At 43.7% G+C, this 14048-nt stretch overlaps 1 protein-coding gene across 2 annotated transcripts in view; it reads right to left on the bottom strand.

Moving 5' to 3' along the window:
* Window positions 1-14048, bottom strand: part of LOC126365992 (protein GDAP2 homolog) — a 929669-nt gene that overhangs the window by 271080 nt on the left and 644541 nt on the right. For both annotated transcript variants that reach the window (XM_050008813.1, XM_050008815.1), the window contains one exon: window positions 13490-13581. The gene's annotated coding sequence lies outside the window, so the exon portion shown is untranslated. The remainder of the gene's footprint in view (window positions 1-13489; window positions 13582-14048) is intronic.

Raw genomic sequence — 14048 nt, 5'->3', positions numbered from 1 at the left:
ATTTTCCACTAGAAGTCGCGGTTTTAAAGCTATTCTGACAAAACATAAAAAAGTGACAAATTCTCTCTGCAAGCTCATACCCCATCGGTCGCGATTTTTAGTATGTTGTTCATGGCACACCGCCAGGATAAGTAAAGGGATAAACGCAATCATCGTCCCCGACCGTCGTAATTAATATACACATCACATACGTAAAACCTGTATTATTAATTTTGTCTTGTTTCCCTTGTAGTGCAGGGAAAGCGGGCTTCGTAATCAACCCAGGAAAGACAGAAGAGCTGGAACCAATTATAAGGATGAACCACAAGTGCTCAGGGATTTACAGGTGGGAGAGATGAAGATAGCTGAGAACTCTGAACATTTGGCATCACCCTTCAACTGGAGGAATGATGTCAAGCTAGAACTAAACTAACGAATCGATAATTCTTCGAGATCATATAACACACTAAAACCAACCATTACATCAAGGGTAATCTCAACAGGAGTTAAAAGTTCAGGAATATAATACAGTAACTGCTCGAGAGCCGCTATTTTTTTTTAAAAAAAAATATTTGGTGGGTGAGAGGTACAATTTTGGGCCAAAGGATGAAGAAAAACGGCAGAGGAGACTGCAAAATGAAGAAATATTCACTACGACGAATCATCCCAATACTGCACTAGAAGCAAACGTTACGCAGCTACAATAGGTTGGACATGTTACGAGGTTGACACATTATTGGAAAAGTAGTGTTGGTTGGATGACCAGTTTACGAGATTGGAGGGTGGATTACGTAAAGACCTGCAAGAACTAGGGTTTACTGGAAACTGGATGGAACTTGCACAGGATAGAATCTGGTGGAGCCGGTTTAGTTACAAACTCGAAGCATGATATGCAAGGTCCCCTCATCGCCGTTTAAGTAAGTAAGGTTTCGTTCGTCAGGCTTGGGTATCCTCTGACTTTTGTTCCTCCTCGTGACAACACGTTAGACGTGTACAAATGTATACAGGTAATCATATATCCCCGCTACATGTGCGACTGGAACAGGAAAGGTGATCACTGGCATTGGTACACTATGGTGCTCTATCAACCATTCGACAATGGCTTGCAAAGAACGTACGTGGATGTAGAATCAGAAACCTAATGCATAACACACGCAATAAAGAAAAGAGGAAGAGAAATCAGAACGCTTCGAAATTCAACACAATGAGGGCAAAGAAAAGTCTATGCAAAAATCCTTTGCTTTTGTATCTCGATGGGCATCCGGTTACAGGATCAAGTTAGTAATATCACTTTTTTGTATCGATCACAAACTATTTTTATTAATACATGATACGTTTCACTGGCTTCCGTACCATCATCAGGAGCCAATAAAAAAAGGGGGAAGCCGGCCGCGGTGGTAGAGCGGTTCTAGGCGCTTCAGTCCGAAACCGCGCGACTGCTACGGTCGCAGGTTCGAATCCTGCCTCGGGCATGGCTGTTTGCGTTGTCCTTGTGTTAGTTAGGTTTAAGTAGTTCTTAGTTCTAGGGGACTGATGACCTCAGATGTTAAGTCCCATAGTGCTCAGAACCATTTGAACAAAAAAAAGTGGGAGATGAGTGGTAAGACTAAGAATATGCACTGTAGTATGAAATCTAACTGAGCACACAACCATACATCATACTGTATCACTTACATTGTTTGGCTACGAGCAGCACGTCAGTGTGAACTGAGGTATGATAAGCTGCAGACTACAGGTTGTGCGGTCCTTTGCGACATCATGACAGCTGAGACAGACGCCGCTATGTGTCTCGCAGGATCAAGCATCTACAAATCGGTACTAAATAGGACACTGAAAGTTAATCATTTAAATGCATATTACTTGTTTGTAGAGACAGAAATCAGTAAAAATTGTAAAACCATATCTGTGTGGGGGATTATCTTTCCCAGTCACAAAAAACGAAAAGGCTGACTTGTCATTCTTGAGATACAGGGTGGTCCACAGATCGTGACCGGGCCAAATACCTCACGAAATAACATCAAACGAAAAAACTACAAAGAACGAAACTTGTCAAGCTTGAAGGGGGAAACCAGATGGCGCTATGGTTGGACCGCTACATGGCGCTGCCATAGTTCAAACGGATATAAACTGCGTTTTTTTTTTAAAATAGGAACCCCTTTTTTTATTACATATTCGTGTAGTAGGCAAGGAAATATGAATGTTTTAGTTGGACCACTTTTTTCGCTTTGTGATACATGGCGCTGTAATAGTCACAAACATATGGCTCACAGTTTTAGACGAACAGTTGGTAACAGGTAGGTTTTGTAAATTAAAATACAGAACTTAGGTACGTTTGAACATTTTATTTCGGTTGTTCCAATGTGATACATGTACCTTTGTGAACTTACCATTTCTGATAATGCATGCTGTTACAGCGTCATTACCTCTAAATACCACATTAATGCAATAAATGCTCAAAATGATGTCCGTCAACCTCAATGCTTTTGGCAATACGTGTGCCGACATTCCTCTCAACAGCGAGTAGTTCGCCTTCCGTAATGTTCGCACTTGCATTGACAATGCGCTGACGCAATTTGTCAGGCGTTGTCGGTGGATCACGATAGCAAATATCCTTCAACTTTCCCCACAGAAAGAAATCCCGGGACGTCAGATCCGGTGAACGTCCGGGCCATGGTATGGTGCTTCGACGACCAATCCACCTGTCATGAAATATGCTATTCAATACCGCTTCAAGCGCACGCGAGCTATGTGCCGGACATCCATTATGCTGGAAGTACACCGCCATTCTGTGAAGCAGTGAAATATCTTGTAGTAACATCGGTAGAACATTACGTAGGGAATCAGCATGCATTGCGCCATTTAGACTGCCATCGATAAATTGGGGGCCAATTATCCTTCCTCCAATAATGCCGCACCATACATTAATTCGTCAAGGTCGCTGATGTTCCACTTCTCGCAGTGATAGGGGATTTTCTGTTGCCCAATAGTGCATATTATGATGGTTTACGTTACCGCTGTTGGTGAATGACGCTTCGTGGCTAAATAGAACGCGTGCAAAACCTCTCATCGTCCCGTAATTTCTCTTGTGCCCAGTGGCAGAACTGTACATGACCTTCAAAGTCATCGCCATGCAATTCCTGGTGCATACAAATATGGTTCGGGTGCAATCGATGTTGATGTAGCATTCTCAACACCGACGCTTTTGAGATTCCCGATTATCGCCTAGCTTGTCTGCTACTAGTGTGCGGATTAGCCGCGACAGCAGCTAAAATACCTACTTGAGCATCATCATTTGTTGCAGGTCGTGGTTGACGTTTCACACGTGGCTGAACACTTACTGTTTCCTTAAATAACGCAACTATCCGGCGAACGGTCCGGACACTTGGATGATGTCCAGGATACCGAGCAGCATAGACAGCACACGCCCGTTGGGCATTTTGATCACAATAGCCGTACATCAACACGATATCGATCTTTTCCGCAATTGGTAAACGGTCCATTTTAACACGAGTAATGTATCAGGAAGCAAATACCGTCCGCACTGGCGGAATGTTACGTGATACCACGTACTTATACGTTTGTGACTATTACAGCGCTATCTATCACAAAGCGAAAAAAGTGGTTCAACTAAAATATTCATATTTCTTTGCGTACTACACGAATATGTAATAAAAAAAATGGGGGTTCCCATTTAAAGAAAAAACGCTGTTGATATCCGTTTGACCTATGGCAGCTCCATCTAGCGGGCCAACCATAGCGCCATCTGGTTTCCCCCTTCAAGCTAGACGAGTTTCGTTTTTTTGTAGTTTTTTCGTTTGATGCTTATTTCGTGAGATATTTGGCCCGGTCACTATCAATAGACCGCCCTGTATACAGGATGGTCAAGATAAAACAAGATAAAATAGTTCATACAACTTAATATAGGCAACCTAACTTAAATCATCCACCTCAGCTAAAGATAATATAAGTTGGGTTACCTATCTTAAGGCGCATGGAAAGGAAGAGGGGTGGTAGGGAAATAAACATGAAGGAATTATCCGAATGGGACGGAAATCGGTAGATCTAATGTACATGTACAGGAAAACAAATGCTTACTAATTCAGAAAAATAGGATAATTTATTGAAGATAAAGAACTTCATAAACTGTGCAAGTCAATAGCGCCTTGGTCCACCTCTGGTCCTTATGCAAGCACTTATTCCGTTTGGCATTGATTGATAGACTTGTTGAATGTCTCCCTGAGGGATATCGTGCCAAATTCTGGCCAATTAGCAACTTAGATCGTCAAAATTCCGAGTTGGTTGGAGGGCCGTGCCCTTACCGTCCCAAACGTTCTCAACTGGACTCTCACTGACGAGCAGAATTGTGTACAGTGATGAGTGTCGCTTCTAACTGAGCCACAATGGCCATCGAAGACGTGACTGGAGACGATCCATACAGCAGTGGCATATCAACCTGACTGTGGCCTACCATGCAGCTCGACAACCTGGAGTGGTTGTCTGTCTGGGGTGCCATTTCTTTTCGTTGCTGGACTCGTTTGGTTGTTATCCGCGTCACCCTTACATCATAGCGGTACGTCGACGCCATTCTACACTCCGTTTTGTTGCCCTTCATGGGAAGACACCCTGGGTTTACATTTCAGCAAGATAAAGGCCGCCCTTATATGGCGAGAGTTTCTACTGCTTCTCTCCGTGCTTGCCAAATCCTATCTTGGCCAGCAAGGTCGCCGAATCTGTGTCCATTTGAGAACGTTTGGAGTATTATGGGCAGGGCCTTCCAACCGGCTCGGGATTTTGACAACCTAATGGGCCAACTGGACAGAATGTGGTACGACGTCCTCAGGCGGATATCCAAAAATTCTACCAATAAAATTTCAAGTGGAATAATTCCTTGCATAAGGGCAAGAGGTGTACTAGTGTGTTACCCACTTGCTAAAGTTGTGAAGCTCTTTCTTTTGAATAAATCATCCATTAATTCTGAGATTATAATCATTTGTTTGTCTGTAGATGTATGTCACATCTGCCAGTTCCCGTCCCATTCAGATAATTCCTACGTAGTGCGTCTTTTTTGTTTCTTGGTGTTTATTTCACGGGCCAGTTTTATTTTTTCCACCCTTTACACAATAAGATACGAAATATAAAAGTACTGGACATCATGTTACCCGCACGCCGAAGTTGCAAGAAACACCGCGCCTCCTAAATACACTCCTGGAGATGGAAAAAAGAACACATTGACACCGGTGTGACAGACCCACCACACTTGCTCCGGACACTGCGAGAGGGCTGTACAAGCAATGATCACACGCACGGCACAGCGGACACACCAGGAACCGCGGTGTTGGCCGTCGACGGCGCTAGCTGCGCAGCATTTGTGCACCGCCGCCGTCAGTGTCAGCCAGTTTGCCGTGGCATACGGAGCTCCATCGCAGTCTTGAACACTGGTAGCATGCCGCGACAGCGTGGACGTGAACCGTATGTGCAGTTGACGGACTTTGAGCGAGGGCGTATAGTGGGCATGCGGGAGGCCGGGTGGACGTACCGCCGAATTGCTCAACACGTGGGGCGTGAGGTCTCCACAGTACATCGATGTTGTCGCCAGTGGTCGGCGGAAGGTGCACGTGCCCGTCGACCTGGGACCGGACCGCAGCGACGCACGGATGCACGCCAAGACCGTAGGATCCTACGCAGTGCCGTAGGGGACCGCACCGCCACTTCCCAGCAAATTAGGGACACTATTGCTCCTGGGGTATCGGCGAGGACCATTCGCAACCGTCTCCATGAAGCTGGGCTACGGTCCCGCACACCGTTAGGCCGTCTTCCGCTCACGCCCCAACATCGTGCAGCCCGCCTCCAGTGGTGTCGCGACAGGCGTGAATGGAGGGACGAATGGAGACGTGTCGTCTTCAGCGATGAGAGTCGCTTCTGCCTTGGTGCCAATGATGGTCGTATGCGTGTTTGGCGCCGTGCAGGTAAGCGCCACAATCAGGACTGCATACGACCGAGGCACACAGGGCCAACACCCGGCATCATGGTGTGGGGAGCGATCTCCTACACTGGCCGTACACCTCTGGTGATCGTCGAGGGGACACTGAATAGTGCACGGTACATCCAAACCGTCATCGAACCCACCGTTCTACCATTCCTAGACCGGCAAGGGAACTTGCTGTTCCAACAGGACAATGCACGTCCACATGTATCCCGTGCCACCCAACGTGCTCTAGAAGGTGTAAGTCAACTACCCTGGCCAGCAAGATCTCCGGATCTGTCCCCCATTGAGCATGTTTGGGACTGGATGAAGAGTCGTCTCACGCTGTCTGCACGTTCAGCACGATCGCTGGTCCAACTTAGGCGCCAGGTGGAAATGGCATGGCAAGCCGTTCCACAGGACTACATCTAGTATCTCTACGATCGTCTCCATGGGAGAATAGCAGCCTGCATTTCTGCGAAAGGTGGATATACACTGTACTAGTGCCGACATTGTGCATGCTCTGTTGCCTGTGTCTATGTGCCTGTGGTTCTGTCAGTGTGATCATGTGAAGTATCTGACCCCAGGAATGTGTCAATAAAGTTTCCCCTTCCTGGGACAATGAATTCAGGGTGTTCTTATTTCAATTTCCAGGAGTGTAGTACCACTTCCTCCAAATCGTAGAGCGCCATGCGCTCTGTACCCGTCTACCTTTTCGCAACCGTCCTCCAACACTAAGAACATTTACGCCTCTCCTACTCCTCCCATTAACTCGAGTCCAGCACCCTACGTCTCCTGCATCGCTGAAAATCCTTGTCTGCTGCTGTGTCTCTGTCACCAGGTCCCTCCATTTCCAAGCACTCCATCTTCTCTCCCAATCGAACTTCAACCGCACTCCCATCCATGTAAACTACCTCTCCCCCAATCATATCCCACCAATTCCATATCAAACGAAGGCTCCAATACATTTTCTTGCCCAGCTGACCTCCCATTCCTGCCCCAAGACCTGCATCCCAACTATAAATTCCTTCCTACAAAGACAGCCCTCTTCCTTTCCCATACAACACTCTCCCCAATACACCCCATATCCAAACCCCCACACATAGTTAATAGGAGCCTATTTCACATCATCCTCATTATGGTTTAGAATATACGTCAGATCACCATCATCGTTTCCTTTTCCTCTACACTTCGTGGATTAGGTATTCTTGCCTGTTCCGGGATAACAGTTGTTTCCAGCTTGTTCTGGGTCGTCCTCAATCTCTTCTTCCCCTAGGTATGTAGTTCAACGCCGGCTTGTGAAGTCTTGCGGTCAAAAAAAGTCCAAGTGGCTCTGAGCACTATGTGACTTAAATGCTGAGGTTAAACCTAACTACCCCAGTACCCGTAGTCTAGGGATAGCGTCTTTGATTCATAATCAAAACGTCTTCGGGTTCGATCCCCGCCACTGCCTAAATTTTGATAAATAATCAGCATTGGCGGCCGAAGACTTCCGGCATAAGAAGTCAGCCTCATTCTGCCAACGGCCTTGTCAAAGAGGGCGGAGGAGCGGATAGAGGTTCAGGGCACTCTCTTGTCCTAGGGGTGGGAAATTGCCCCTAAATCTAATAGTCATGGGCGACTGGAATGCAGTTGTAGGGGAAGGAGTAGAAGAAAAGGTTACAGGAGAATATGGGCTTGGGACAAGGAATGAAAGACGAGAAAGACTAATTGAGTTCTGTAACAAGTTTCAGCTAGTAATAGCGAATACCCTGTTCAAGAATCACAAGAGGAGGAGGTATACTTGGAAAAGGCCGGGAGATACGGGAAGATGTCAATTAGATTACATCATGGTCAGACAGAGATTCCGAAATCAGATACTGGATTGTAAGGCGTACCCAGGAGCAGATATAAACTCAGATCACAATATAGTAGTGATGAAGAGTAGGCTGAAGTTAAAGACATTAGTCAGGAAGAATCAATACGCTAAGAAGTGGGATACGGAAGTTCTAAGGAATGACGAGATACGTTTGAAGTTATCTAACGCTATAGATACAGCAATTAGGAATAGCGCAGTAGGCAACACAGTTGAAGAGGAATGGACGTCTCTAAAAAGGGCCATCACAGAAGTTGGGAAGGAAAACATAGGTACAAAGAAGGTAGCTGCGAAAAAACCATGGATAACAGAAGAAATACTTCAGTTGATTGATGAAAGGAGGAATACAAAGATATTCCGGGAAAATCAGGAATACAGAAATACAAGTCGCTGTGGAATGAGATAAATAGGAAGTGCAGGGAAGCTAAGACGAAAAGGCTGCAGGAAAAATGTGAAGACATCGAAAAAGATATGATTGTCGGAAGGACAGACTCAGCATACAGGAAAGTCAAAACAACCTTTGGTGACATTAAAAGCAACGGTGGTAACATTAAGAGTGCAACTAGAATTCCACTGTTAAATGCAGAGGAGAGAGCTGATAGGTGGAAAGAATACATTGAAAGCCTCTATGAGGGTGAAGATTTGATGTGATAGAAGAAGAAACAGGAGTCGATTTAGAAGACATAGGGGATCCAGTATTAGAATCGGAATTTAAAAGAGCTTTGGAGGACTTACGGTCGAATAGGGCAGAAGGAATAGATAACATTCCATCAGAATTTCTAAAATCATTAGGGGAAGTGGCAACAAAACGACTATTCACGTTGGTGTGTAGAATATATGAGTCTGGTGACATACCATCTGACTTTCGGAAAAGCATCATCCACACAATTCCGAAGACGGCAAGAGCTGACAAGTGCGAGAATTATCGCACAATCAGCTTAACAGCTCATGCACCGAAGCTGCTTATAAGAATAATGTACAGAAGAATGGGAAAGAAAGGCTAAAGACAAATCAAGACACGTTCATAGGATTTGTCGACCTGGAAAAAGCGTTCGACAATATAAAATGGTGCAAGCTGTTCAAGATTCTGGGGAAAGTAGGGGTAAGCTATAGGGAGAGACGGTTCATATACAATATATACAACAACCAAGAGGGTATAATAAGAGTGGACGATGAAGAACGAATTGCTCGTATTAAGAAGGGAGTAAGACAAGGCTGTAGCCTTTCGACCCTACTCTTCAATCTGTACATCGAGGAAGCAATGATGGAAATAAAAGAAAGGTTCACGAGTGGAATTAAAATACAAGGTGAAAGGATATCAATGATACGATTCGCTGATGACATTGCTATCCTGAGTGAAAGTGAAGAAGAATTAAATGATCTGCTGAAGGGAATGAACAGTCTAATGAGTACACAGTATGGTCAATATATGTATATTAATATATGTATATTAAAACGAGTGGATGATAATCTATACTCTTGTCTAAGTTCTGTATTTCCTAGAATACGTTCACTTCTTTTAATTCCTGTGTCATTCACTTCTTTTAATTCCTGTGTCTAATAAAATTTCTGCTTCTACACAGACTCTTTATTACCAAAATTAGGTGTGTTGTATAGGCCCCATTTTCTAGTATTTGCCATAATTTTATTCGATTTAACTTGCGACATGCCTTAAAAAATCTACAAAATTGAGGCATGTTTCCAAATTCTTTTCTCCTCTTAGTCTTGCTCTTTGCTCCTTTCTTATCAAACGATCTACAATATTTTTTGATCTATTGTTATTTTTAGCTTATTATTTATTATTTGTTTACAATTTATTATTATTTATTTAGAATTTTGTGTATTATTGTAATTTATTATTTTATTATAGAAATATCACTCATCCCCGGTATTCACCCTTTGACAATCATCCCATCGCTTGATACAGGGAAGTCTTCAGGTCCAGATTGTATACCGATTAGGTTCCTTTCAGATTAGGCTGATACAATAGCTCCCTACTTAGCAATCATATACAACTGCTCGCTCACCGATAGATCTGTACCTACAGATTGGAAAATTGCGCAGGTCGCACCAGTGTTTAAGAAGGGTAGTAGGAGTAATCCATCTAACTACAGACCTGTATCATTGACGTAGGTTTGCAGTAGGGTTTTGGAGCATATACTGTATTCAAACATTATGAATCACCTCGAAGGGAACGATCTATTGACACGTAATCAGCATGGCTTCAGAAAACATCGCTCTTGTGCAACGCAGCTAGCTCTTTATTCGCACGAAGTAATGGCCGCTATCGACAGGGGATCTCAAGTTGATTCTGTATTTCTAGATTTCCGGAAAGCTTTTGACACCGTTCCTCACAAGCGACTTCTAATCAAGCTGCGGGCCTATGGGGTATCGTCTCAGTTGTGCGACTGGATTCGTGATTTCCTGTCAGGAAGGTCGCAGTTCATAGTAATAGACGGCAAATCATCGAGTAAAACTGAAGTGATATCAGGTGTTCCCCAGGGAAGCGTCCTAGGACCTCTGCTGTTCCTGATCTATATAAATGACCTAGGTGACAATCTGAGCAGTTCTCTTAGGTTGTTCGCAGATGATGCTATGATTTACCATCTAGTAAGGTCATCCGAAGACCAGTATCAGTTGCAAAGCGATTTAGAAAAGATTGCTGTATGTGTTGTGGTAGGTGGCAGTTGACGCTACATAACGAAACGTTTGAGGTGATCCACATGAGTTCCAAAAGAAATACGTTGGAATTCGATTACTCGATAAATAGTACAATTCTGAAGGCTGTCAATTCAACTAAGTGCCTGTGTGTTAAAATTACGAACAACTTCAATTGGAAAGACCACATAGATAATATTGTGGGGAAGGCGAGCCAAAGGTTGCGTTTCATTGGCAGGACACTTAGAAGATGCAACAAGTCCACTAAAGAGACAGCTTACACTACACTCGTTCGTCCTCTGTTAGAATAATGCTGCGCGGTGTGGGATCCTTATCAGGTGGGATTGAAGGAGGACATCGAAAGGGTGCAAAAAAAGGGCTGCTCGTTTGTATTATCACGTAATAGGGGAGAGAGTGTGGCAGATATGATACGCGAGTTGGGATGGAAGTCATTACAGCATAGACGTTTTTCGTCGCGGCGAGATCTACATACGAAATTTCAGTCACCAACTTTCTCTTCCGAATGCGAAAATATTTTGTTGAGCCCAACCTACATAGGTAGGAATGAGCATCAAAATAAAATAAGAGAAATCAGAGCTCGAACAGAAAGGTTTAGAGAGATAGTATAATTGTGGTTCGATGAATCCTCTGCCAAGACTTAAATATGAATTGCAGAGTAGTCATGTAAAAAAAGTATTTTTTATTTAATACCAGCGGGAAAATTCTCTTTTTGGAGCACAAAAAAGACTAATATGTTCCTATTTAAAAGATTTTTACTGAAAAGTAGGGTACCAGCTGCCTCGTTCTGCCTTACTCAGTACCTTTAAAAAATCTAAAAAATTTGGCATGCGAACATGCTCCCGCTCTTTTTAAGGTATGCAACCTACCTCTCATTCCCAGAAGCTCCCCTAACTAGTCCATCGCTGAAAGTTGCGCATACCCACCCACACCCACTTTTCCATTCTCACTCATTCAACCAACCTCATTTTCATTATCTCTTTGTGTCTTGATGTCATTATATCATATCACAGCCACAGTTTCCTTCGATATGTCTTTACTACTGTTTTCTCTCTCTCTCTCTCTCTCTCTCTCTCTCTCTCTCTCTTTCTCTCTTTTACTGCGATTATCTCATTCCTTCCTTCCCACTGCTGCTGTGTTTTCTCAGTGTCATTATCTCTCTTCCTAGTCGTAGAATCCGTCTTTCACTGTCGCTGGCCCTCACCAACTTCAACTTTCTTCTTTTCTTTGCTCCTCTCTCACGAGCACTCTCTCGTTCATTACTTTCCTAGCACTGTTCTGTCACTGCCATTGTGACCGTCTCTTCCTCTCACATAGCCATTGTCTTCTTGCTCTTCCTGTACCACAACCACAGTCTACTGTCTTCCAATATTTATTACTTTTGCCTATCACTGCCACTGTCTCCTCTCAGCAAAAGAGATTGTGAATAAGTTCGCATGCTGAAGTGTTTAGGAAAATTTTGGAAGGTGCAGAGGAAGGTAGAATGAGGCAGCTGGTACCCCACTTCCCAATCTGAGTCTTTTTAACAGGAGCGTATTCGTCTTTTTTGAACTCCAATCGGAACATTTTTTTGCTGATTTCGCTGCTTTCTCCTGCCACAGCTTGGCATGTCACTCACATGAAAATAGCCTTATGGGTTCGTAAAATTTTGATAGTTTATATGAAATAAAAACAAAACAAAACTAATTTTACATCTCGGATAGGATTTTACGTGCACAAAAATTTTATCGGCCGTAACATGTGGTTCACAGAGTCTTTCTGATGATAACGGAGAAACTTTGCACCATATTTCTCTGTCCTACGTCACTTTATAAACTACGTTTTCGCCTCTCACTATTTTAGATGTACACGTAGGGTAAATTTGAAGCTCTGTATCTCGGAAACGGAGATCTAAGGAACGTATAGTAAAAATTTCAGACATTTGCTGTTAATAGCTGCCTTGGAATCTGCAGCTCTTTATTGGTACGAAAAAAATGGTAAAAATACCATTTTTATGGTTTTATAAGGAACCGCCCACGACCTAATGGTGCCTCCATATATCCCATAAAGGTCCACCGAGAACCATACCTAATGCAAAAAGAAACAATCGATTTGCTCCATTTGCCTAGGCAGGAGGAGCTGTGTAGTATTCTGTTGGACATACAAATGCTTCGTCGCCCAAGGACTATCCAAAACATTTGACCCTACTTTCCTATTGGTACATCAATATAACCCGTGGTATGAACACCGGAAGAATCCCTTTTATGTGCGGCGTCTTCGAACATGTCAGGTAGCCGGTGCTGACGCATGCTTGCCAACTGTCATGCATTTTAGTACCATAAACTATTTTACTTTAATCCGAACTATTCCATAAAAATCAATGAGTGTAGTGTGACAACGTGGCTGCTGCCAGCCAGTCTCCCATTAGCCACACACACATCGGGGAATAGGGTTGTACGTAACTTTAAAAGAAAAAGAAATCACCATTACTCAAATTGTTCAAATGGCTCTGAGCAGTATGGGACTTAACATCTGTAGTCATCAGTCCCCCTAGAACCTGAAACTACTTAAACCTGATTAACTTGAGGACATCACACACTTCCATGACGAGGCAGGAGTAGAGCCTGCGACCGTAGCGGTCGCGCGGTTCCAGACTGAAGCCCCTAGAACCGCTCGGCCAAACCGGCCGGCTCACCATTATTGGTATATAAAATACTGTTACCATTACACAAGGCGCAACCAAATTGCAGTACAATCGAAAACATAAAGAAGCCATAGAGGTATCCAAGCAGTATTTTTAGATCTGATGATGGTTGAAAAGGTATCGAAACCGGTTATATGTAATAAAATACATTGTGATCGAAAAAGAAAATTTTTATATTATAAAATGCACTGGCATCGCTTCATCATACCACTTTGTCTCACAGAAACAAATGAAAATAGTGTTAAATGTATCAGCTGCGGAGCTGGTAAAGCAAGCAGGATGGCGTCAGAGAGGAACAGAGAAGCTGGTCGCAGACGAGCTGTTGGCTGTTTACCTGCGCAGGTGTAGCAGGCGGGAGGTCAGGCGGGCACCAGGGAACTCCAGAGCATGTCCCGCGGGCACTCCAGCGACGCACCGTCCCGCTACCTGCAACACGAGCCAGCCGCGTTAGCACGCCATTACTGAGCTCGTCCTCACACAGGCCCATCTGCGTTTAGCACCTCCACTGCAGGGTAGCGCAACAAAAGGCGCCTGGCTCTTGTCTTACTTCTGCTGTCTTCCGCTAAATGGACGAGAGTAAGGAGAAAGTTTCACAACCTAGAATACCGTCGAATTTAGACCAAAAATACATTCGGAGAATACAGGAAATAATATATTCCAAAAAAGAAAGTAATCAGTTTCAATAAAATAAAATAAAAAATTAGATTTTTCATTGTTTACACGGAAGTTCCACATTATAAACCGTATTTCAGTGACACAAGTAACTATTAAGACAAGGAATGAAATACAATTCTTCAACTTTCTAGGTGAGGTATCAGGATTTCTGTTGGATGCCAGTGTCGTACTTGCACGGTATTTCGATAACGTAACTCGTTATCTTACTTGAAACTGCT

This window comes from Schistocerca gregaria, chromosome 4 (assembly GCF_023897955.1).
Source record: "Schistocerca gregaria isolate iqSchGreg1 chromosome 4, iqSchGreg1.2, whole genome shotgun sequence".
NCBI classification, from domain to species: Eukaryota; Metazoa; Arthropoda; class Insecta; order Orthoptera; family Acrididae; genus Schistocerca; species Schistocerca gregaria.
Note: the sequence above shows the minus strand (reverse complement) of the source record. Positions and strands in the feature narration are given on the sequence as shown.